This window comes from Strigops habroptila, chromosome 4, assembly GCF_004027225.2.
Source record: "Strigops habroptila isolate Jane chromosome 4, bStrHab1.2.pri, whole genome shotgun sequence".
In the NCBI taxonomy this organism is placed as follows: Eukaryota; Metazoa; Chordata; class Aves; order Psittaciformes; family Psittacidae; genus Strigops; species Strigops habroptila.
This window is the reverse complement of record NC_046358.1, coordinates 47,900,579-47,924,037: the sequence shown is the minus strand read 5'-3', so window position 1 is coordinate 47,924,037 and position 23,459 is coordinate 47,900,579. Positions and strand designations below refer to the sequence as shown.

Here is a 23,459-nt window from a genome sequence, read left to right as displayed (position 1 = left end):
CCCACTCCAGAGCTCCTGTTTCCTTGCCCTCTGCTGCAAATTCTTCCGAAGGCAGCTTTTGCTCCAGCCTCACTACAAGGAAAATAAGTTACTCAGATTCTGTATCTAAGAGCACTTTGGAAAACTCCAGTGTTGCCAAGACACTGGCAGGGGGCTGAAAGAAGCCAAATATTTTGCTGAATGCTCTCTTGCAGAACAGAAACATGTGTAAAGCTGGACACAGTATATCATCAAATTCATCAGCTATGATAACCAATATCCACTGCAGAAGTGTTTGTGAGAAAGCAAGAGAAAGCTGGGGGCCTTTAGTACAGTTGGCAAAGGGAACCACCATGAAGAACTCTACACAATTTGAACTACTTATCCAGTTGCCTTTTTATTTAATTGTAAGCAACATCCCTTTTGGCACACCCAGGGTTTTTTTCCCACTTATGGAGATTTTTCAATATTGTTGCCTTGGTTTGGGAGAAGGGTAGGTTTCTCCTTTTGTCCTCTCAAGCTCTCTTCTCACATAAAAGACAAGTGCCAGGCAGACAAGTTCATTTTCAGTCATGTCTGCTTCCAGAGTAGAGCTCCTCTCCTGCTTAACCAGTGGGACGTATCTAAGACATGGCTCAGGATGTATGTGGGTCTAGGCTCGGTCAGCAAGTTGATATGCTTGAAAAAGGGCAGCTAACGTCAGGAAAAGCAGTGAGAAGAGCACATGAACTGCATGATAATTTAGGAAATACCATGAAGGATTCTGATGTAAATTGAATACCAGTTTAGAGTAGTGTGAGGATTCTGTAAAAATCTGAGCTACAGCTGTGGTCTTGTTTAATACTGCTGACTGGGGAGCCACATCCTCACTTTCTTCAGCTGTCCCATTTTCACTGCCTGAAAATCACTGACCCGCCATTAGCCCCATCTCCTCCACTCTTGAACTAGAGCAACTCAACATAGCCTTCCTTGGTTCTATGGCAGCTAGTGGCTGTAATGCAAAAAAATGTAGGAAGTAATGAAAAAGATCAGTATTTTAGCTCAGTCCTCAGCTGGCAAACATCAGCACAGCTGATGCTGCTGGCGTGGCACCAGGTCTTCAGCTAGGACCAAGGCCCAGGAACAAACCAGAACAGTTTTGTAATCCAGGCAGCTCTGAACTAGAGTGCCTCAGGGCTTTCAGCACTGTCATGATGGGGTGGCTCCAAGGAAACCTTGCCACAGAGAGTTATGGCAGGGCCATGGATAGATGGTAGAGTGCTAAATATAGTGCAAGTGAAAATCCAGTGATCCAAATGTAAGTACAAATGAAGAACATTTGTTCAGTCCTCCAGCTGATGAAGTATTACAGCCTTTCTTAGAAACCAGTCATTGCTGGTGTATCAGTTAAGGTCCAGTTAGCTCATGCTGTAGGATACACAGAGCCTACCTGGAGACAGTCCTTCATTGCCTGCAATAGTCACTAGGTCAGATGTCTGGAGAACTGATTTTCTCCTTGGCTCCTGCAGCCCTCTCCCAGTGTGTAAATTACCCAACTGGTGAGATTTCTAGCACGTTACTCTTTCTCAATGAAAAGCAAAATTGGAAAGATGAGCGAAACTCTCAAAATAATGATGCCATGCTAATGATGGGGAAATCAAAACCAAATAAACAAACAAAAAACCCAAACAAAAAACCAAAAAGGGCCTTAAAAGCATGAGCAGCAGTTTGCCAAACACAGGTGCCACTGTATGGAACTCAGGATGCTCATATTGCAGCAAATGCAACACCCTTTTCCCAAAAACTGCAGAGAGCCAGTATCTTGGAATTTGTCTGGGGTAACAAGGCTAACTTACTCTGCTGAAAAACATCACATTCACCTTGGTGAGAGCAGCCATTACAGAATTAACTTATTTCCAATGGTTTTTAAAAGAGCTACCATGCACATCATAGGAAGAAAGACCTTTCAACATCACCTTTCTGAAGGGTAGCTACATTCCAGAGAGCAGATATCTTGATGGGGGGGCAGACCAGGGGAAGAAATTACGGTAGCACTGATGGTCATTTTTGGAAACAGCAGTCAGCGAAGCAGGTTGCAATGTAATAGCTGTCATTCATCCCTCCTGAGGGCACAGAAGATAAGTGAGGTGCTGCACCCTCTGGAGTCTCAGAGAGAATTGAGATGAATGGCTTCAGCTGGGTATCCAGCCTGTGGGAAGCTTGTTAGGCAGGGAGGGCCCCGTCTCAAGAGCTGCAGGATGGGACTCCCCCAGGTGTACACTGGATAAAGCCTGGGTCATTATTTCTTGCTTCTTATGAATTTAGATGTTATTGGGCTTAACAGCAAACAAATTTTGCTCTTCTGCCAATGATTTAGCTGAGCATACAAGCATTGCCAGGTCATAATAGTACTTATGGAGTACCTTTCCCACATAGACATTGCTGGGATTTACCAGAGAAATCATCTACAATTGCCACAATCAGAACCAAAGGCAAAACTTCCTCTGCCCAAGCGCAGTAATTCCCTGTGAGACCTCGGCCCCACAATAGCCCTTGAAGGCAGTGACAGGCACCACTAGGCTTTCTTCAAAAGGATGCTGAACTAGTCTGTCACATGTGTGTAGGTTACTAGAAAAATAATTGGCTAATTTTCCAACAGCGATTAACTAAGTTCAACTCTGAATGTGAGGTGAGACTTCTACTGGGCATACTGGCCTTCATGGTTTCTGTGCTGATATTTCGTGGCCCCTCCTCATCACCTACTTCATCTCTCCAAGCCAAAACAGCCTAGCAAGGGGCTGGAGCAGCCTGCGTCCCGCACAGCTGTCTGCACTGCCAAACCAGTACTGGTGGCAACACCCTTTTTCTGAGCAAGAATCCAGCCTCACCTTTGCATCCACAGGTGTGTTTGCAGTTAGAATGACTTTTATTGTTATACTACGTGAGGCCCAAACCTCACTGCTGCCATGCTGCCCAAGCCACTAGCAAGGCAGCGAAAGGGTTCCCAGCAAGGAACAAAGAGTGTAACAGAGTCCAGCAGGGGCATTGGTATTCATGGAAGTCCTCGCATCATTTTCCCCTCACATCATTTTCCCAAGTGGGAAAAAAAATCAGTGATCTGGTCTGCTCTCTGCACTTAAATTCTCCATTTGGATGCAAAAGGCCAGGCGGGCATGGGGGGACATAATTTAAGAGCATCTAGCCTCATGCTCGGTAAATTGAGCCCATTATACAACCCCCTGTCTGTATCGCCTTACATATAGAGTACATATTGATGAAGGGGAATTTTTGCACACCGAATAACATCCATGTATTACTCAGGAGATATTTCCTGTTCTCACTGCTGCTATGTCATTAATTTTCCTGCTTGTTTTGACTGTTTGTCTCTCAAGCTGAAGAGTCTAGAGCCATGAAAGCCACAGCCGAGAAAAAGTCAGTAATATAAACACCGTCAATATTTATGATGGACACCCAGAGAAAAAAATTCCACGATGCAATGCCTTGTTTTCTACATAGCTCGGTTAGGGCTAGGATGCCTTGGAGTTCTGTTCTGCTTCGGCTCCCTTCCCTTTTTCCTCCAAGCAGCAAGGGCATCTCAGAGCTATGAGGATTTTCTGGCCCTTTAACAATCCCCTTGTCCGCCAGACTTCCTCCTTTCATAGCCCCCATGTGCTCCCTCCCCTCTCCCCCACAGCTAGTTAATATGTGCCAAATCCTGACACCCTGAATGGTTTCCCAACGCCGACACTAATCACATTTTCGGGAGCAGGTCAGCAGTGAAGGAGCTGAAATTCGTGTGAAAAAGTCCCCGGGATGGCCCCGGTGCCTCACACCTGCATGCCCTATTCATCTGCACTGTTTACACATTGTCATCCACAATTAATTCTTTCCAGGGACGCTCCACTGCCTGCCCTCCCGTTGCACAGGGACCCCATTCTGAGCTGTTGTGTCTGTTAAATTGAGCATGGGGTGCTGCGATTAAATTAAGTTTTGTGGCGCTCTCTCTCTCTCCCTCCCTCCCTCCCCTTCTCTTTTCTCTCCGTTAATAACGATGCCTGATGGAAGATTGCTGGCACTGGAGTAAAGAGGTAATTACAGGCACTAAAAGTAGGGGAAGAAAAGTTTCTGTGTGGAAATGTGAATGGGGACATCTTTCCTGGCTAGCCAACTTTGCCCTCAGTGCGAGATGGGAACCACAGCCCAATGTGACGACCAGGGTATGAGGAGGGGAGGAGGGCATGGGGCTGTGCAATGAAGGTCTCCCACAGACTGAGCAAACTGGCAAAATTCGGGCTTGAGCGAGTCTGTACCCGCTGGCCTGGGTATGGGTTTTCCTCAGCGAGTGGCATTCCCACCTTCTGCTACAGCTATGTTAGTGCATATAGATAGCATACACCAGTCAGACTGCTCTTGTCCCAAGATACCATACCCAAACATGCAGGTAGAAATTCCCTGAGCTGATGGGCTAGCAAGTCACCTTCCCACACTGACATGCTTCTGCACTGTGGAGTAAACCCTGGAATGAGAGCTGCTCACTGGAGATGAGGAGGAGAACAAGAGGACAGGAGTTTGACCAGCTTCTGCAAAACCTTCCCAAGGCAGCAGCATTTTTTGCAAAACGTTTTGCTCGTGCGTGAAGTGGACAATTGGGGTTTACCACTGGGATGTCTAAAGCAAAGTCAAAGAATTATTTTTGCCGAGAGCAGAAACATGCAGCACTCTGAGCAAGTGGAGATGGGTGAATTTGGCTTTATGCCTTTGTTCAGCCACTTGCAGGACTCACTACCACAGTCAGGCTGCAGCCCTCCGGCACAGCACACGAAGGGTCCCCATGACATTCAGGGCAGAGCTCAGACTCTTCCAGCCAGCAGCCTGGGCTAGAGCTATGGCCAAGCTAAAAAGCAGCCTCTATTTGCTGTTTACCCATGTCAGACATAAAAAAAGACCTGAGAATCTCCTTAAGTTCTGAGGCCTCAATATCCAAGACGCACATTAAACATAACAAAATTCATTGGCTACAGCCAAAGTCTTTTAAAGCTTGGAAAATAGCAGCCTCTCTGATTTTTATCCTATGCAAGAAAATTGCCCCTGCAAGAGAAAAATATCTTCATGATGGCAATTAAAAAACCAGCCTCCTCATAAATACTGCTGTAAAATATTGTTGCACGTGCATAAGAAATGTGCTGGAAAGCACGTGCTACATCCCCCTCTAGTGCTGAACTACTACAGAATAGCAACCTAGTCCTGCTACCGCTGTCTTCAGATGGAGCATAGACTTTTCTGTGGCAATTCATGATTAAGTCCTGTAAACGAACCAGGAAGGTGGCTGCCACATGTAAAGGCATCTTTATGGGATGGCTGCTCCACAGCGATAGGTTCACGGGGATGAAGAAGCTTGAGAGTCCTTAAAATGAGTAAGGTTTTAATAACTCCTAAATACCATATGAATCCAGGGCAAATCTCTTTTGTTGTGCAAGTCTCCTTATTCATTCTGTGCTTCCACTTAAAAACTAGAGAGCTGTACATGTCACACACCTGATCAACACCCATCCCATGGCATCACAGGTCTCTAGTGCTTTGTACAGAGCAGTACCTGAGGAAAGCAGCCCCTCCAAGAGCACCAGCTACAGTTATTACCCTCCCAATCATCCTCCATCACAGCAGACAGTCCCACAGGCCTTAGGGAAGGAGCCTGCCTGAGTCAGGCAGGGAGCACCAGCTTTCAGCAGCTGCCTGTATCTTATTGCATCAGCCCATCTCCCTGCCTGCACCTACAAGGACAGTCAGACTTGACACCAAGGTCATACGAGCCCTGTGGGTCTCCCAGGCATGCGACAGCTCACACCAAAGCCATTCAGACTGCAAGTCTCACTTCTGGCACATGCAAGGCAATATGTTGCATGTCCCAGGCTCGCCTGTGCTTGGGAAGCAGACCTCTTTGTGTGGTCGGTCTGCATTTACCTTGTATCCCACGTGGGGACCATCTCAGCTTTTTAGCAGGAGAGGGAAGAAGCCGGGGACAGGCCAAGTACCAGGGAAAGGGTGCTGCACAACAAGTGCTGGCTGATTTTGTGTGCTCATGGTTTACAGTGCCTGAAGAAGGTCCTGGGGGCTGGAAAGAACAGAGGCAGGCCAGCTTCAGCAGGTCACCTGGGTTGGCTGGGCAGAGATCAGGATTCACAACCAGCATGGGCAGCAGATGTGAGTGCAGCTGGCATCCTCAACTGGACGTGAAGCAAAGCAGCAGGCACAGCACCAGCACCATGCTCCTGATTCCATACTTTCTTGCCCAACTGACACAGCCTGCTTGTACAGTCCTTCCAACACGGTACTACATGCACAGAGCTCACAAATATTAGCAACAGCCTCTATGGTCTCCTGGTAAAAACACTACCACCCAGCAGGAGAGGAGCAGCTGAGCCGGAAGCCTCCCCATACCAGTCAGCCATGCTGCACCACCAGCTGCAAGAACTTTCTCAAGGAGAAACAAGCCTGACCCTTCTTTCCAGGTGGGTAAAATCTGCCAAAGAACAGTTGAACATAGGTGTTTGAGCAACCTCAGTGGTAGGTGCTGGAGGAGCCCTGCCTACAAAAACTTGAACCAAAGGCTCATATTTAAATTATTTTCCTGAAGCAGAACTACTAGTACTCTTAGTAATATCATTATCACAAAACCTGCAAGCTGCCTACCACCCTTTCTTCCCACTGAAACCAATGGGAGTGGAGGATATTCACAGCAGATTATACCACTTGCCCAGTTAATAAACGATTTACAGAAGGATGCGTGGTTTTGAAGTGCTCTACAAACATGTATTAATCAATCATCAAATAATTAAGATAATTCTCTGCTCTTTTTCTCTGGCACTCCCAAGTTGATAGACGTTCCTATAGCAACAGAGGAGCAGGACTGACAGCAGGGGAATGCAGGGCTCAGGGAGGCGATGCTAGCACGGGACCTTTGCTCTCCAGCCCTCCAAAAGTCACACAGGGCAAGCGGAAGGGGGCTGCGAGAGGTGACATGCAGGAAGGAGGCTTTCAATTTTAATGGAGATTCTTACGATGACAGTCTATGCAAATAGGTACATGAAAGAGGAGAGGAAACAGACTGGGGGAAGGGGGAGAGAAATTAACCCTGGTTCAGATTTCAAAGCAAAGCCAGAAATAATTCTTGGAGCTAAGAATAGTTGCAATGCACCTTGTTCTCCTTGGGCTCAAGCCCTGCATAATGCTGAGGCTCGAGGTCTGAAATTACGGCGGGAGGGGGGAGGGAGGCAGCCTGCACAGTCCAGGAAATGCGGCTGTCCAGGCTGCAGCTCCATCACCTTTATGGTTCCTTTGTGTCACCAAAAGGGACTATTTAACAAAAGAGCTGTCCTCCTGCTTTTGCAGGGCCCTTGCAGTTGTTTTGCAAATGAGATTGCTTGATTGGTGAGCAAAATCAGAGATCTTTTGAAGCTGTTGCCCAGGAAAGGGGGAGGGCAAGGGGTTCAATTATCCCCCACAGTAAGCAGTAGGACCTGCCTGGTCATATTGAGAGCTGTTGGGAATGAATCAAAGCAACTTTTGGATCAACTTTTAGGTAAAATTTATCAGAAATCTCAGGAAGACACTACAGCCACTTCCAGAAAAGAGCTGAGTCTGCTGCTGTCCCAGGAGAAACTCCTGTTCCTATCACAGCCCCCTCACCTGCCTCGGGGACAGCAGAGCCAGAGGCTGCCCTGGCTTCAGCCAGCCCCTGAACGGGGGTCTTTAGCTTGTCACTTGAGTGACACTAAAGGACAGCTTCACTGCTAAGTCCAGGGGACCAGACTGCAGCCCTCGGGGAGCATATTGGTGTAGATCACGTCAACACCTATGCAGGTGCTCGCTGGAAGATCTCCTTTTTTGTGTTTCTGCATCACAAAAGGTGCCTGTGGAAAGATGGGGATGCTGCCGACAAGAAATGCTGTTTTGTCAGAGGTGAACAGGAACGGAGTGCTTTGCTCCAACTGCACCTAAGTTTTTCATGTTAGCCAAGTTCTGCATCGAAACAAACTTTCCCGAAAAGGCCTCTCTCCTTTCCTGCGCGTGGGGCTTGCGGCTGAGCTGCATTTACTGGGAACAACGTGGACCTTGCCCAAGCTTTATGGGAGCTGGGCAGAACTCCCAGGGAGCACAGCCCAGAGGAGAGAATGGGACCCAAACCCAAGGAAAGGCACTGCCTACTTTAATGTTAAGCAGACTTGAAATGAAACGTTTCATGTCAGTTCAACAAATTGAAACAAAACATTCCTTCCTCAGAAATGTCAAAATGCTTCACTTTGATCCAAAAAATGTCAAAACAGAACACGGAGACTTTTCTGAACATGACTGTTTTAATTCCAGGAAACAATTTTTTCTTATTTTTTTGTCTCAGTTTGTTCTGTTCTGGAAAACAGAAATTCAAAATTTCACATAGGTCTACTTAGAGCCATTTATCACAGGAAGGACCAATGTTGCCTGTACACGCATGTGTGTGTGAGCACTCTCACTCGCACACACAGTACATCTGCTGTGTCTTTCAGCGGCATCCCGAGGCCTCTCTCCAGACTGGTTTCATGCATATAGCTGCCAGACCTCTAGCCCCATAGCCAAGGACACCCTTCAGTCTCAGGAAGTCCCAAATGCCTCGGCATACCCAGTACAAGTGTGCTGCAAACACAAGCGGTGGCCGTCCACAAGGTACCCTAAAAACAGCGTGGTTAGGGCTGGCACAGCCATCACTACCATCACCGCAGGATTCACACAGAACCCAGTTCCCTTTAGAGTCCCCCTGCTCTCAGCTAGAGCAGACATAAGGTTTGGTGTGACTCCTTTCAGACCTCAAGGTTTGGTGCCGATGTGACTAGCAAAAAACTGGTTTAAATAATCCCCCGCTTCAAGGATCAATGCTAAAAACAGCACTTACTGGAAAAGAAGAGGGAATGGTGTGGGAATTCACAACTTTATTATAATTTGGCCAGTGATCTTAATTTATATTGCTGAGGATTATGGACCCTGTCCCTGAGCATGGTTGAGAGCACGCTAATACGGAGAAGGGTGACTGTGGCTCTCTTGCACTAGCGGGATAGTTGACATGACCAGACTAGCCATGTACACTAAAGCCCTCTGGACCAGACTGGCCAGGACTGGGGGTCCACACTTCTCTTCTGCCAGGCTGTCAGCACCTATTGCCTAGGTTTCCCTGCTAAAGGCCAGTCTTTCACTGGTGCCTTCATCTGGCAGAACTTTTCTGGGTCTTGGTCTCTTCCTTATTGGGGGAAAAAGCTTCTTGAAAATATTTTCCAGTAGGCATTATTGCAAAAGCAACAACTCTCATCAGCCCTGGGCATAGAGTGTTGCACCAGGAGATGTATTTCTCTCATTTTGTATAAATAACCCCTAATAATAATTCATTCTGCTAATTCTCTGATTCTCTCCAACTCTTCCAAACTCATCCACCCTGTAAGGATGTAAAAATAAATGACAGGAACAATTCATGTTGCATCTACAGCTAAACAAACTCTCTTGGGCTCCACTGTTACCCAAACAGTACCCTCCGGACTTACTCCCTGTGGGTTGGCAGTAGCTCAGCACTTGCAGGCTCTCTCAGAGGCTTGGATCTGATGCAAAATTAGTCTTCCCGCTGAGACCTTGCAGTCGTTTCATGAAGCTCCTGCAAAAGCCTAAAAGAACATCCAGAAGGCCTTATCCATCACCAGGCTGTCCTGGGCTGTGGGAGGAGAGTGGATCTGAGATGGGCTGGCTTCCAGGTGATGATTGTTCCCACCTCCTAGGAACAGCTTGCAGCAGCCTTGCCAATTGCTAGGATGCATCCCTAAATATAGGAAGGTTTTATGCCTTAAAATGTGATTCAGATGATAAAGAGACCTTCCTTTTAGGGATAAAAGTGTAGTGACATTTCGTGGAAGCAGTATATCACCCTTGAGAACCAAGGCATGCATTTTTTCAAGAATAAAAGATAATAAGATAAAATAAAGAATAACCACAGGAACAGAGGAAATCAGCATATAGGTTGTGTTCCAAAAATCTCCCCAGTGAAGCTTTGGATGTGCTCTGTTGCCATCATCCCCCTTGAAAACTATTTCAAGGCTGTACTAATGTGTGGATCACGAGTGTGGCTGTTACCATAGGCACATATCTAATCAAATGGGGCCTAATTATGTATATTACCCAATCTGGCACTTTGGGAGCACTTCAGTGATGATTCTTCTGCTTGTCTGACAAATAGCGTGATTATTCAGTAAGCTGCATATGTTTTAGTGTTGCATTTTTGTTCTTTGATAAGAAACTGTCTAGCAAACCAAAAGTACTTTTCACTTGCAAAGGCATAGCTAATGTTAGCAACCAGATTCAATTAATTATGTTTAATGAGCTAATAAATATATTTAGGACTCTGTGCTATGTTCAGTCACCCTAAGAAAACACTTCATCATTAGTCACCAAAAATGAAACAGTGTCTTTTTTTCAAGGATGAGAGCACTTTAAAAACTTCAGTTTAAGATTAAATTACAATGCAATTTGCTTTAAAAATAGATTTTTAAATTGATGCTTGTCTTTATCTTTAAGACTGAAAACAGAATCTTTATAAATATCTCAGCTATATGGGAGAAGCAAGAATTTTTCAGGAACGTGCCAGAAATAAGTTGGTGATGTTCATTCTTACGCTCTCGCTATATGAAAAAAGTGTGGAAGATTGCTGCTTCTCCCACCCTGCTACAACGCTCCTTGGCACAAACAGAAAACAAGGCTTTTCCTGTGACACCCATGGAAGGAAGGAGATTGCCAGCAGAAGGACAGTGGGATGAGTAGTGACAGAGGCTGCAGAGCTGAGCCATGCTTTAAATCATTTGTGACAATGAGCTGGGAGACAAGATAGGGGCCTTTCAGATTTGGGTCAGCAAGAGTCAAGCTTTTGAGATGAGCGGTCCTACCTGCAGAGGTACCGCTGCATGCAGCATTGCACTTCTCTGTCTTTCTGCTGACTCTTTACTCGCATAATATTCTCTTAAGTATATTCATGGAAAGAACAAAGAAAGGCCCCTCTGGAATTTGCCCCCACTACATGTTGGTTTACCTTCCATGCCCCTCACACTCACACATCTGTCAGGAGAAGGACACGTGGCCAGGAGAACCTACCAGTTTGAGCAGCCTCTTACTTCCCTGCTTCCATGCACCGAACAGTTAATGCAAGGAGAAAGTGATCTTGAAAAACGTGAGGTGACCAGAAGCACACCACCTTCTGTGCTTTTCTTCCTGCAACAAGGAGTCTTCAAGTCTGCAAGAGCCAAATATGTCAAGTGTGGAGTTAAGATGCTGGGTACAAGAATGATGCAAACGATTGAGCTGCAGCGGAACTGGTGTAACGGAATAGGAAACCACCCAAACTGCAAGATGTTCAGTCAAGACTAACAGAGTGATCTACCAGAGTCAGCAACAACCAGGTAAGACCATGTCAAGAAGACTGAGGAAGTACCTGATGGTATCATCCATGTGATGTCCAGTTGAGAGATCACTGATACAAGCACAAGTTGTGGCAGGTTGACATTGAGGAAATTCTTTCGGAAACCCACTGGTGAACCCAGTTGCTGCTCTCAGAGAAGACATGGACTCTCTGCCCTTGCAGCCCCAGGGTGGATGGGTGAAAGACCTCCAGGTCAGGGCCAGTTGCTTGCTGCCATCAGCACAGGTACCCTGCCCCTGATCACCAGTCAGGTGGTCTGCAAGGGCATGACTTACCTGGTGTGGCCGTGCTGTGTTGAGAGGTGGTGGTTCTGCTCCAGCCGGTCATTTAGCATGTGAATGAGCCAGTGTGATTGGTGTTTGTATGGCTGTCACTGTAACGCTTGGATGCTGTTTGTGCATAATTGAAGTATTAGTAATAAAACACATAGTAGTAGTTGGAATAAGAGTATCCTAGTAAAAGATGGGATCGTATCATTCAATATTCACCATGTTGCTTGTCATCTGATTCAGGCAGGGTTCTCTGTGCAAATGGGTTTTGAAGTTCCCAGCTTCAGTTGCTCTGTGACACCAGGCACCACACGGCCTCGTCTCCCTCCCCCAGCCCCCACATCGTTAAAAATAATTAAACTCTTGTCCCGTGGTGTCCAGGTGTCACGAGACCTGGTAAGTCTCACCTCTAACTACCCCCTCAGCTGTGCTGCAATAGCAGCGCTGCAGATGCTGCCCGTGGGGCTCAGCCTGCTCCCACCAAAGCACCAGGCAAGCCGCTGGAGGGGCACCCCCAGCTCTGCTGAGCTTCCCAGGGCACAGGAGGGAGCCACAGGCATCGCCCTGCCACAGGTCAGCACACCCAGCTATCTGCATTTTCCCTTGTTTGGCATTTTCCTCAGCCTCCATTTTCCACCAGATCTCTTTGGTGTACCAATTAATCCAGAGGGTTTTCATTTACTCGGGCCGCCCAAACCAGCAATACATGAATACCCCCCACAATCACTGCCAACAGCTCGTAATACATTTTAACTGCTCCTTGGCCTTTGATGTGTTAGCCTTCTGGGCAACATTATCATTACCCTTTATATACCTCCGTAGGTGAATGCTGCACAGAGGCTTGCACATGCTAAGTGCGAGCTAGGGTTTGCTTGTGTCTGAAATAAAGTGTGTTGTCCTAAGAACCATGCACCAATTCTGCTCTCTTTGCTAGCAAAACCCTGAACAAGCCCAAAATAAACACCAATAGTATCCTGGGCTCTGGAGAGCTTGTGAGTGGATAAGCAAATATAGGAAGAAACAGGAGTTTGGTTTGAGGCACTTACCTCAGAAGAAACCTTAGCGAGAGAAAGAAATCCTGGTAGAGTCTGAAAGTGTGGACACCATGTCAAGATAAGCAGATAGCGCGTCTTGCACACATGCACATGCTGGAATCAAAACCACCATTCTAGCTGAAGCATCGGGTACATCCAAATTCAGGAAAATATAATGGGCAATTTTTAGGGAGCCAGGAGCATTGCAGTCCCAGACTGGGGCATTCTTCACAACTTTGGAGCCATTTACGGTTTTGAGGGCTCTCTTAATGGAAATAGTTACAATTGCATTTCTCAGGGAACATAAATCAGCATGGGTGGTGTCAGGCTGGCAATTTGGAAGGGCGCTGAGCCCAGATAGGAAAATGTGAAAACATTGAAAGCAATGAAAGCGTAGTTGGAGATGGTACAGGTTAGCTGAGGATGTTCCATAGTGGCCACACAGGTGCTTACAGTAGGAGGGTGGAGAAACAAGCTCCCTGTATTAAGCTGGTTTAGTGGGAAATGATGGGTACACAATGTTAATATGGGTGCCAGTGAGGCCAGTGGGAGGTGGAGCAAAGTAATTTCTAAGGAGAGTTGTCAGAGCCCCTGAGCCCGGCCAGCGAGGGAGAAAATCCTGGGCATGCCCAGCCAGGCTGTAGCCTCTGAACTTTTCTACCAGTCTTGCCATCTCTAACGAAAGGTCATAAACAGCTCTCCCACTTTCCATGGTCATCCTAGAGCTGCAGAACAAAGCCCTGCTCATCATTGCCCTCCTCTGTGCAGAGGACTGATATTTTATTTCTTATAATTCAAAACTACCTTTGATTAAGCAGGCCAAAGCATAATTTCCCTATTGCACGCATCATTCCACAAAAGATGCACTGGGCTGTGCCCATGCAAACAGCTTGGTGTAGCAAGCAACCTCAAATCCTCCACTTCTGCAGAGACTTACAGTGGACTAAACTAGGGCTACCCCAAAAAGCTGTGGGGGAGGCAGAGGAAAGGGCTGCTTGCAGCATGTTGCTGCATCAAGTCCGCAAAACAGGAACGAGCCCTTCCCCAGTCCTCCTGAAAGCACTAGGGGATAAGTAGGTCACAGAGGGGAGCTATTAGAACAGGTCCAGAGGGAACCTGGTTTCAAGCAGGGCTTGGGACACCGAACAATGGGCTGCCATTTTGAAGCAGTTAGAACCCAGGGTGCTCTTGACGACGTGGAGAAAAACACTGTTACAGGGTACAACCCTTGCTTGCAGAATAAATGGGCCCCTGAGAGTTCATTGTGCGGTGGCTGCTGACGTGCAAAGCCAGCGCTGAGAAACATAAACTGCGCTTTCTAAAAATATGCAAGAGCTGCACCCAAGGGAGGCTGGCTCAGGGTGGGAGAAGCAGGGGAAGAGACTGGCATTGTCGCTGCTTCCCTGTGGGATTTTTGGGAAGACATCGTGCCTTTCCATGCCATGCCAAGAGCAGGGTCACACTGGGGGCCCTGCTTGCAGGAGCAACCATGCCATGCAAACAAGCCCCCACAGGAAAGAGCCCCTTCCCTTGATGAGCCCGCAGGGAAAATCACATCCCTCCAGCGAGTTCTGCAGGCTGGAGATAACCCTCCAGGCAAAGCTGTTGGTTTGTGGAGAAGGAGCTGCGCACCCAGGCTGCAACCGAGCGGGGAACAAGGGATGCTGCTGCCCCTGGTGAGCCCCCAAGGTCTTCCCCCATTGGGACAGAGGGCTTCAAGACCTTGGGGAGGTTTTGCTGCCTGGCAGGTCTGAAGAATGTGGCCAGATGCACCCATGAAGGGCAGCCAGCCTCTGCCACTGGAGTGATCCCAGCCACCACTGCCCTCCGAGGGCCCCAGAGATGGCAAGGGTTCCTCAGCTGCAGGAGATGCCAGCCAAGGAAGAGGTGCAGAAATGGTTAAAGTAGCTGGTAAATAAAATTCCCAGCAGAAAAACATGATCTGGGCAGAGAAAATCATCCTTTCCAGCACTGCCAACCACACATACTCAAAAATTACCATCCAGAGAATCACAGCTTTAAAAATCACAAGGGGTTTTGTTCTATTTTTTAAAGAAAATTACAAATGTTTGAGCTTTTCCTAAGTGCACTCTGATTTCCTGAACTTAATGATCACATTTTCAAACTTTTCTCCAAATCCCTGAGGGCTACAAACATCTTCAATTTTTGTAATATATAAAATAAAGATGAGACGCTCACCTAATGCCCACAGCTTAGGGGCAAGCAGCAAAGATCAAAAGATTTATGCTAAAATGAGAATAGGAAACACTGGAGATCTCAAGAATAAACACCCTGCACTATACATGTCTCACCATTTTTCTCCAGTGTTGTGCAAAAAAAAACTTTTAAAAGACATTTTGCTGTTTTAACAAACATCACATTGCTTAAGTGCTTTATTTCCCAGCATGAAGAGCAGGTCTTCAGTGGCATTTTGCCTCCAAGAACAATGTTGCTTGCAGCCAAAGACTGCAGAAAAGTTAGAACTGAGGCTGCTCTCTCAGGCTAAAGGGACCAGAGGAGCACACTGTTCCCAAGAGCATGCTGTGCACTTAGGCTTGCTTCTGTTCATGGAGCAGGGAAGGCTGGGAAGCATTATCCATCATCAAATCCAGACCTGACCTTCCATTTTTAGCCTGATCCATACAGAAATGCATTGCCCAAAAGGGGCAGGTGGGTGCCATCCAATTTGTTTCGTGTCCAAAGGCACTGAAAGAACTGTTGTATGTCTTTAGAGGAATACCTGTGTTACAGGGCAGACAGACTGTGGTAAATATATCAGCTTGTAAAGAGCTCAGTGATCCTCCAAGATTAAAGGCTGACCTGAGTGTGGATTCACTATCATGCCTCTTGGAAGAATCTGGCTTGTACCAGCCTGGCTATTGATTGGTGCCCTTAAGGGAACATGATACTCTTTTGCACTGATCCTGTTAGCTTTATTTACTGTAACACTCACTGAAACATCCTCTTGTAGAGGTAATGGCTTCCTTTGGTTGCTGTCAGAGTGAACGAATGGAAATAAAAACATGCCACTAATAATTGTGTCCTACTCTAATTAAAGCAAGACAAAAGCACTGCCCTGCTGGGTTTGGCTTGCCATTGCCTGGGTGCTGGGACAAGCCCGAGCTGGGATAAGGGGCTGACCACAGGAACGCCAGTAACTGAAAGACAACAGTGCCTAATGCATCAGTGGAACTCAATGCCATGAAGTTTCCGCCAGCCCAGAAACTCAGCAAAACATCCAGGAGGACAAGGGATACGTTTGGCGCCTGGACCAGGATCCAGCCACCCAGAGGTACGGCTCTAAGCAGAGCTCAGCCCATGTGGGCCAAAGGAGCTGCAAAAGATGAAGGCGGATGGGTAAAGTACGCAAGTCAGCAGAGATTTTCAACAAGCAATAGGACTTTAGAAGGATGGTGGAAGAGAGGCAGAAATTTGATTGCGTGTGTCCTACAGCAGGGTTAAGCAAGGAAATAGGTCCATCTCTCTTCCTCTGCAAGCGAGCACCATACCTTCTGCGCATCCTGCATCTTCAGGCTGAATTAGGGTCCCATCACAATGGGTGCAAGTTGAAGAAAGCAGGAACAAAATAAGTAGGGGGCGGAAAAGAGCAAACAGGCCCCCCAACCCAAACTAAAAAGTAGTGGTATAATCACATCACTGAGCACTCACAGAGCTTGCCCTGTAAACAAACAGGTAACCATATCCAAGTACTGCTGTACACCCACATACTTAGTAGTCCAGGTCTGACCCAGGGATGGCCAGGCTTCAAACATCCCTTGGGATGCAGTTTCAGGTGCCCCACCTCAGCCACAGTGCTGCCTTGTGAAGCCCTGCTGTCCCCAATGCCTGCTCAGGGTGCTCTCTTGGGCTGGCAGACTTGGGGTGCCACAATGGCCTGTGGAAGTTGGGCTTTCACACCGGCCTTTCTGTGGCTGCTGAGAATTGAAGCAGGCTGAAAAGAAAACCCTTCTGTTGCAAGAATGTGCTATGCTCACCTCTTGTTAAGCTTGGATCGCTTCAGGAGCTTTCCCCACTGCTTTTCCCACACAGGAGACAGTGACAAGGCAGGGAGCAATATCTAGACTAACCCCAGCCATCCCCTCAATTACTTTCTTGGTCCTGAGGCTCATGAATAAGTGCACTGTGGCTGCTGCAGCCATTTCTGCCTCTCGGGGAGCTCTTCACTACTAAGCAAGCTAACATGTCCTCTTCTTGAAGCTCCTGACACACTTGCGAGAGAGATGCACGCAGACTTGCTAATACCCGCAGTCTACAGCTTCCCAAACAGCAACGTTTGTGAGTAACCACAAGAGTAATAAAGAAGAGAGAAAAGATGATTTCCAGGCACTGCAGTTAGTGATGCAAGAATGTTGAAGCAGTAGGCAAGAACTAGGTGAAGCCATGGGCTCCACACTAACAGCACCACTTTCCTCCTTATTAGCCCTGTAACTCCAAAGGACACACTTGGTCCTACAAGGTCATGTACGCATAGTTCTGTTTTGTACTGCATTTGTACTGCATTAAACTATTTTTTCTTTCTGTTTTCAAACAGAGAATTTTTTCTCATCATGCTGGGGAGGATGGTTGCTGAGGGCTTCACTACAGAGTTGAGGGACAAGAGGACATGGGGATCAGCATGTAGACAAATAATTTACCTGAATTAATTTGCAAGTGAGGATTAAGGTTTCCAAGTGGCTCTAGCTGCTTGGTTGCTGGCTGGAGCAGTGTCTCAGCAGCTCAGGCAGTCTCCAGAGCTGTGTGAGGACCTAGGCCTTGCTGGCATTTATCAATGCCTGCCGAGACACTGAGGAACATGGGACGCTCTCCTCTCTGCTGGGAGGAAACCCCTGGCTCTCCCACTGGGCGCTGGCATGCAGGCACCAAGTCAGGTGGCTCTGCAGCACTGCTGCTCTGCACCTGCCAGAGCACCTTGCTTAGGGTAAATCCCCGTCATGTAGACTGGCCTTTACATGCTGCTTAGAAGTCTCCCACACAGCCACCTGGGGGCTCGTTTCTAAGATTAAACCCCAGTGGCAGTTTCCATGCCTTCCTGACATGGAATTTCTCTCCTCATAAAGGCAATTTGGCTGCCCTTCAGATGGGAGCTTGGGGAGCAACGGGAGGGGAAAGACTGGTATGAGTCTGCCATCTTATAGACCTTCTCATTCTTCACTGGGGTTTGCACAAGGGTCTTGGGCTCTTTTATTAATCCTTGGCTATTCCTGATCACCTTATTTCTTACTTCCCACTAACCATCTCCATTATCATGAATATCTTCATCACGTAGGAAGGAGAGCTAGCTTATGTCACTAATGGAGCAGTTTAATGCTACAGAGTTAGGACTTGAGCACAACCTACCCAGTGAAATTATTTAAAATACAAGCTTTGATGCAAATGAAGCACCCTCGCCTCAGCTCAAGGTATAATTGCCCTTTGCAGATAGATGGCATCCACAGCTAGAAGCTGAGCAAGGGACTAGGGAACACTCTGCTGCCCGACTAGGCCTCCCAAGCTTGTGCCAAAGAGGCTTCTCACATGACCCATAGAAAACACAGCATTTTCTGAATAGTTATCACCCTGCAAAGGTCAGAACAACAGCAGACAAGGTTTGTTTCTCCCATGAACGTAACAGCAATAGTCGAGGCTATATGGATTGTACACAGGCTTAAGAAAGGTCCTGCTGGCCTGCCGACAACATTTTACCAAAGCTTCAAAGAAACTTTAGCAATTTTTTATGAAACCATCTTTGACATCTGGTCCCTAAGGAAATGAAACAGTCAAGATTAACTAGACCCACTAATTACGTAGTTAACAAGTGACTACAATAGACAATAAACAATAAATATCTCTTTTCCCACAGCAAAAAATAAGCATCATGGACATAAACACACTTCCTTCTGTGGAGTTCCCCTCAAAAACATCCATCCTCAAGGTGAACCTGCTCTAGCACTACCCCGACACCACTCCTGTGGGCAGAGGTACCAAAACCAGAACTACCCTGTCTAGCCAGAACATGGGGTGCCCCCAGTGCTGCTTTCAACCCATCAGCACGGGGGTTTCTGCCCCACACCTACAGACTGCTCCCCACTAAGGGAAAACCAAGCCCCTCCCATGTATCACCACATTCCACTGGCTGCTACGGGCTCCTTAGGGAAATGGAGAACCTATCACAGCAGCCATAAATCCATGGCAACCTGTGTTTGCCAACCATAGAAATCACCCTTCTCCAGCAGCAGAGCTCTATCTGGAGTAACTTAAAATCCCTTAGGGTAGCAACACCACCGAAGGGATGTGGCAGGACCTTTTCCTGCCACCAAGGCCCTTTGTCACTTCATGGTGCTGGTGGAAAGCCTTGCTCTAGAAATTCGGAGAAAGAGGCAATGTATAGAAATCATAGATGTGTTGGTCTCAATGGTTGAAGCGCCTCATGCTCTTGGGAGCAGCTTTTCTTCATCCTGAGCTCCCCACACTGCTGTGGGTATAAGCAATGCCCACCTGGCCAGCAAACTCACATTTAAACTAACCTCCTTTACACAGCAAGCTCGTTCTTCACTGCGGACCGACCAGAGCATGATCCAGCTGACAGTGTCGAGCCCTCTCCGGGTCTCCAGCTGAGACGAAGCTGTCAGTAAAATCACAGGAGGGTGCACTGTGTCCTGTCCCCCCCGGCTGTTTAAAATAAGTGTCACTAAACCAGATAGATGCTGGCGCTGTGTCTCAGCAGGCACTAATTTAGCCCATACAGAGTGCTCTTACATCATTTTTTCTGGGCACAGCTTAATTGCAAAATTAATTATTTTCCTATCAAACAGAGTTGTAGAAGAGGAGAGTCATGGGATTTTGTAAGCCTGATGGGTGATAATGGGATTTGAATAAATAAAACCAACTTTGACTCCTGCCTGCTCAGGACCACTAGGAGAGTAGTGCTGCTGGGGCAAGAAGCCCAGCATTGGGGAATGGGGAATGGCTGCCACGAGGAAGGCAGGGATGCAAGGTCCCATCCGTGCTGCCGCAGGGCACTGGGATGGGGCCCCCATCTGTGCCGGGATGCCACAGCAGAAACAGCTGGGCTGTGAACTGCAGATCGCGCCTCTGCCCATCGCCAGTACTTCCCAGCGGCTGCAGGAGGCCTCCAGGACACGCTGGCAGTATCATGGCAGGGCTTTCAGCCTTGCTGCAGAGAGCCAGCAGGACCATGCAGAGCTGGGGGAGCGTCTCCAGCCTGCCTCACACTGTCCCACTCCAGATGCGGCTCTTCCCCATGACACACCAGGTAACCATGCCCAGCACAGAGCTGGCATGGCAATGCAATGGCACCTGGCATGGGGGTGAGGAGAGGGGAGTGTGGCCATCACCATGGCATCATGCTGCAGCTGCTCTATCCAATGGTACATGGCAGCTTGTGTGCAGACTGCTCCACATGGAGAGTGGTTTGCACCTCAAGACAAGCCCATTCAGTTTGTTCTCATTTCTGACCCACCTCAGGGAGTTCAGACACAAGCAAAACTAACCACCACTCCAAACACATAACTTCTTCCATGACAGGGCAAACCAGACCTAGGTTTTAATTGGACAGCATCCTATTGAAGTGGCCTGCATCCTCAGGTGATGACAGAAGTGAAAAAACATGGATAGGACCAAAACCATGGCATGGGGGAGACACAGATGGAACAACTCCTGATTGTCTGTGCAGGAGCCCTTCCTGCTTAACCCTGACAGCCACTCCAGCACAGTGCCCACCACGTGGGCAGGGCTGTGGTGGGTAAATTGCCTCCTCGCTATTGCTCCTGTTGGGCGCATTTGCTGAAGTACAGCCTTTGGGCAACCACCAGGCTGAGCTCAAGTCATGTTAAATTCTGTACTAACACAGGAGAGGTGATAGACCTCAGCTGCCCACCACTGAAAGGGGCACTTGAAACATTTCATGTATGAATATATGAAGCTGCATTATGAAAGGATGAAGCACTGATTGCTTGGGTGTCTTTAAAAAATAAGAAGTCCACAACACAGCCCATTCTGAGCTCAAACAGGAAGTCTGTGAACTTGCATACATTTTTTACTTGGATATCTCCTTTAATGCCTCAGGCTTGTTACACATCCTGTGATGCCTGTTGTATTAGACCATATCTCTGAATTTGGGAGTATCTGACTTCATAAAAACCATCTGAGCGGTAGCACCTACGGCGAGACTTCGTTGTTTTATGAGCTCTTTTATCCTCAGAGAGCAACGAGACTCTGGGCATGCAACCACTGCCCCCAAGTGGCACGAGCCGCGTAGGACCTTTCAGGAAGCTCCTTACCAGAGCAAGGGCACAGGCAAAGGCAAAGGCCTGCTTGAGAGTAGTTTTGCTGTGAGGAGGAAAAAAGGAGACCGTTTAAAGGGCATGTAAAAATTTACCTTTTAAGAACTGAGCCCGGGAAGCGGTGAAAGGAAGGAAAAGGCACACTTTGCCTAGGGATGAAACTAGGGGCTCGCTTGGCAAACGGGCGTCGTCTCTGAGGCCAAAGCCTCCTCCAAACCAAGGTGGCTAATGTGGCATCAGGTCAGCAGCAGCCCACCGTGGGCTACCAGCAGGCTGCTCCTTCCTCCAGCCCTGCTCCTCAGTGGTCCCACCGCCAGGTCCCACCACAGGGACCAGCAGCTTTAGAGCCGAGACGCAGCTCTTTGGCCATGTCTGAATGCAAACCCTCAGCTCCAGTGCCCATGTAAAACAACTGGATGTCCCAGCATGAATCAGGGTGAAAAAATGATCCTAATTTATTCTGCTTCTCTGGACGAACCTCTCCCTTGGCTCCCATGGAGTTTCCTGTGTTAACTACAGGGAACCAGCAGGAATGCTTGAAGAGCGGACAACTAGCAGGCATTTTTTCAATTATTGGAGTAGTTGAAACATTCTTCTACAGCCCTGCAAAGACAAAGGGTGAGAGCATTACAACATCGTCGTTTTAAAACCCTGAGCTGCACTGAGCTTATGGGGGGGGAGGGTTCTAGGCGCTGCTGAGACAGTGATGCTTTATAACAGCTTAATTGTCTGACTTGGCCCTTCTTGCATCTTCTGACAAAATTCAGCATACAACCAAAAGGCAAACATGGTGAAAACAAGCATTTCCTTAGGACGGCTGGGGATCTGTAGGAACAAAACTCAAGGGGAGGGATAGGAAGAGAAGGAATTGCTGAGGGCTTTGCTCCTGTGTTTTCTCCTAGTTCCTACGGATCTTGCCCATATCCTACTTGGGCAGCCCTTACTTGTGCCTGGAAATCTTGCAGGTGCCAAAGGGAAAACAAAACACATGCAGTACTGCAGCCACCTCCTCCCACTCGCTTAGCCAGGGCCCCAGCAATGAGGCCAGGCAGCACCACAGGGACACAGAGGTCTCAAAGCACCACCTGTGATTTATGGGAAGGTGTCCTGCCCCCAGGCATGGTGGTGTGGTGCTCACAAGGGTGTGGGAGAAGCCATGGGCATAGGCTTGCGGAGCCACCAGGAGCTGCTCTGTGCGGGCACTGCTCCTCCCTGCCTGATGGGGGATGTCTATGCTGGGCTCCAGGGCTGTTGTTGGTGCTTTTCCGGCCTGGCTGCCAGCCTGGAAAACAGGGTTCCCAACCAAAACAACAGCAAGTGGAGAGGAATAGGGAGAACGGCTCCAACATTCCTGCTTGCCGCCAGCAGCGTTTCCAGAGCAATGGGGCTGGGGAGGCTGAGCCTGCTGAGCTCCCCGGTGAATAGCAGTGATGCACACATTACTGCAGCATTATAATGCCCTTCAGCAAAGGGATTAGAGCTCGGCCAGATTGCAGCAAATCTCTCTAGTTAAAATCCCCTTCCCAGTCCTGTAACACAACTATCATATAACAACTTTCTTATTTACACGGCTGGTTTAGACCCAGGCTTTATATTCTGCAAGCAGAGGACAAGATTTTGCCAAGGGGGAAAGACTTTCTTGAAGCAGAAGGACCGAAGAGTGCTATTAGTCACCAAGCTCAGCCAGGAAGGGATGGAGCAGCAAGTAATCTCACCGAAGCCTCCTACAGCCACATCCGCAGGCATGTAAGGTAACAGCATTCACTTTGCTCTAGTTTAACGTTTTTAGCTCTGTATATTTCCAGAGTCTTGCACCAGACCTAGGGGTTGGCTTAGGTTAATTTGAAGGCAATAAATGCCTTAAATGAAGGCAAAATCTGCAGAGGGATCAGGGGCTGAGGCACCTAGGGTCAAGGCAGGCAATGTGCCATTCCCCAGCATGGCCGATGCAGGGAAGCACATCCCCTGTGCAGCCAGGAACAGGGAGCAAGGGGGTTGCACAGAGCTCACCTGGAGCAACTGCAGGAACAATCCTCATGAGCCACCACTCTGATCTCTCTTCCTGTCCCAGCACCAGCTGTCCAGCTCCATTTCCCTGCACACCAGAGCACTGAATGCATGTTGTGCTGTGCAGCCCTGTACTGAAAGCACAAAGCAGGTACCAGTCTGGGGTGAGTAAAAGCTGCCTATTTGGCTTTGCTTGGAGAGCTTGGGTGATGACTGCACTCCTGGCTGGATCATGGTGCAGAGCACTTTAGGTCCTGAAAGTACAGCTTTGCACTGCAGAGGTTGGGTGAGGCAGAACCTGCCCTCAACACTAAGGAGGGAGTAACAGTTTGGATGTTGGCAAGGCTTGGAGAATTCATTCCTTTATGCAGTCAAAAAATTTCTAGACAGTGTCAAACTTACTGCA

At 48.0% G+C, this 23,459-nt stretch overlaps 1 long non-coding RNA gene across 1 annotated transcript; it reads right to left on the bottom strand.

Annotated features, from left to right (window-relative positions):
- Positions 1 to 9,177: 9,177 nt before the first annotated feature.
- Positions 9,178 to 13,341, bottom strand: LOC115607478. The gene is made up of 2 exons (XR_003991244.1): positions 11,453 to 13,341; positions 9,178 to 11,254 (listed from the first exon to the last, which is right to left on the bottom strand). It is a non-coding gene; the product is annotated as an uncharacterized LOC115607478 (long non-coding RNA).
- Between the last annotated feature and the right edge of the window lie 10,118 nt (positions 13,342 to 23,459).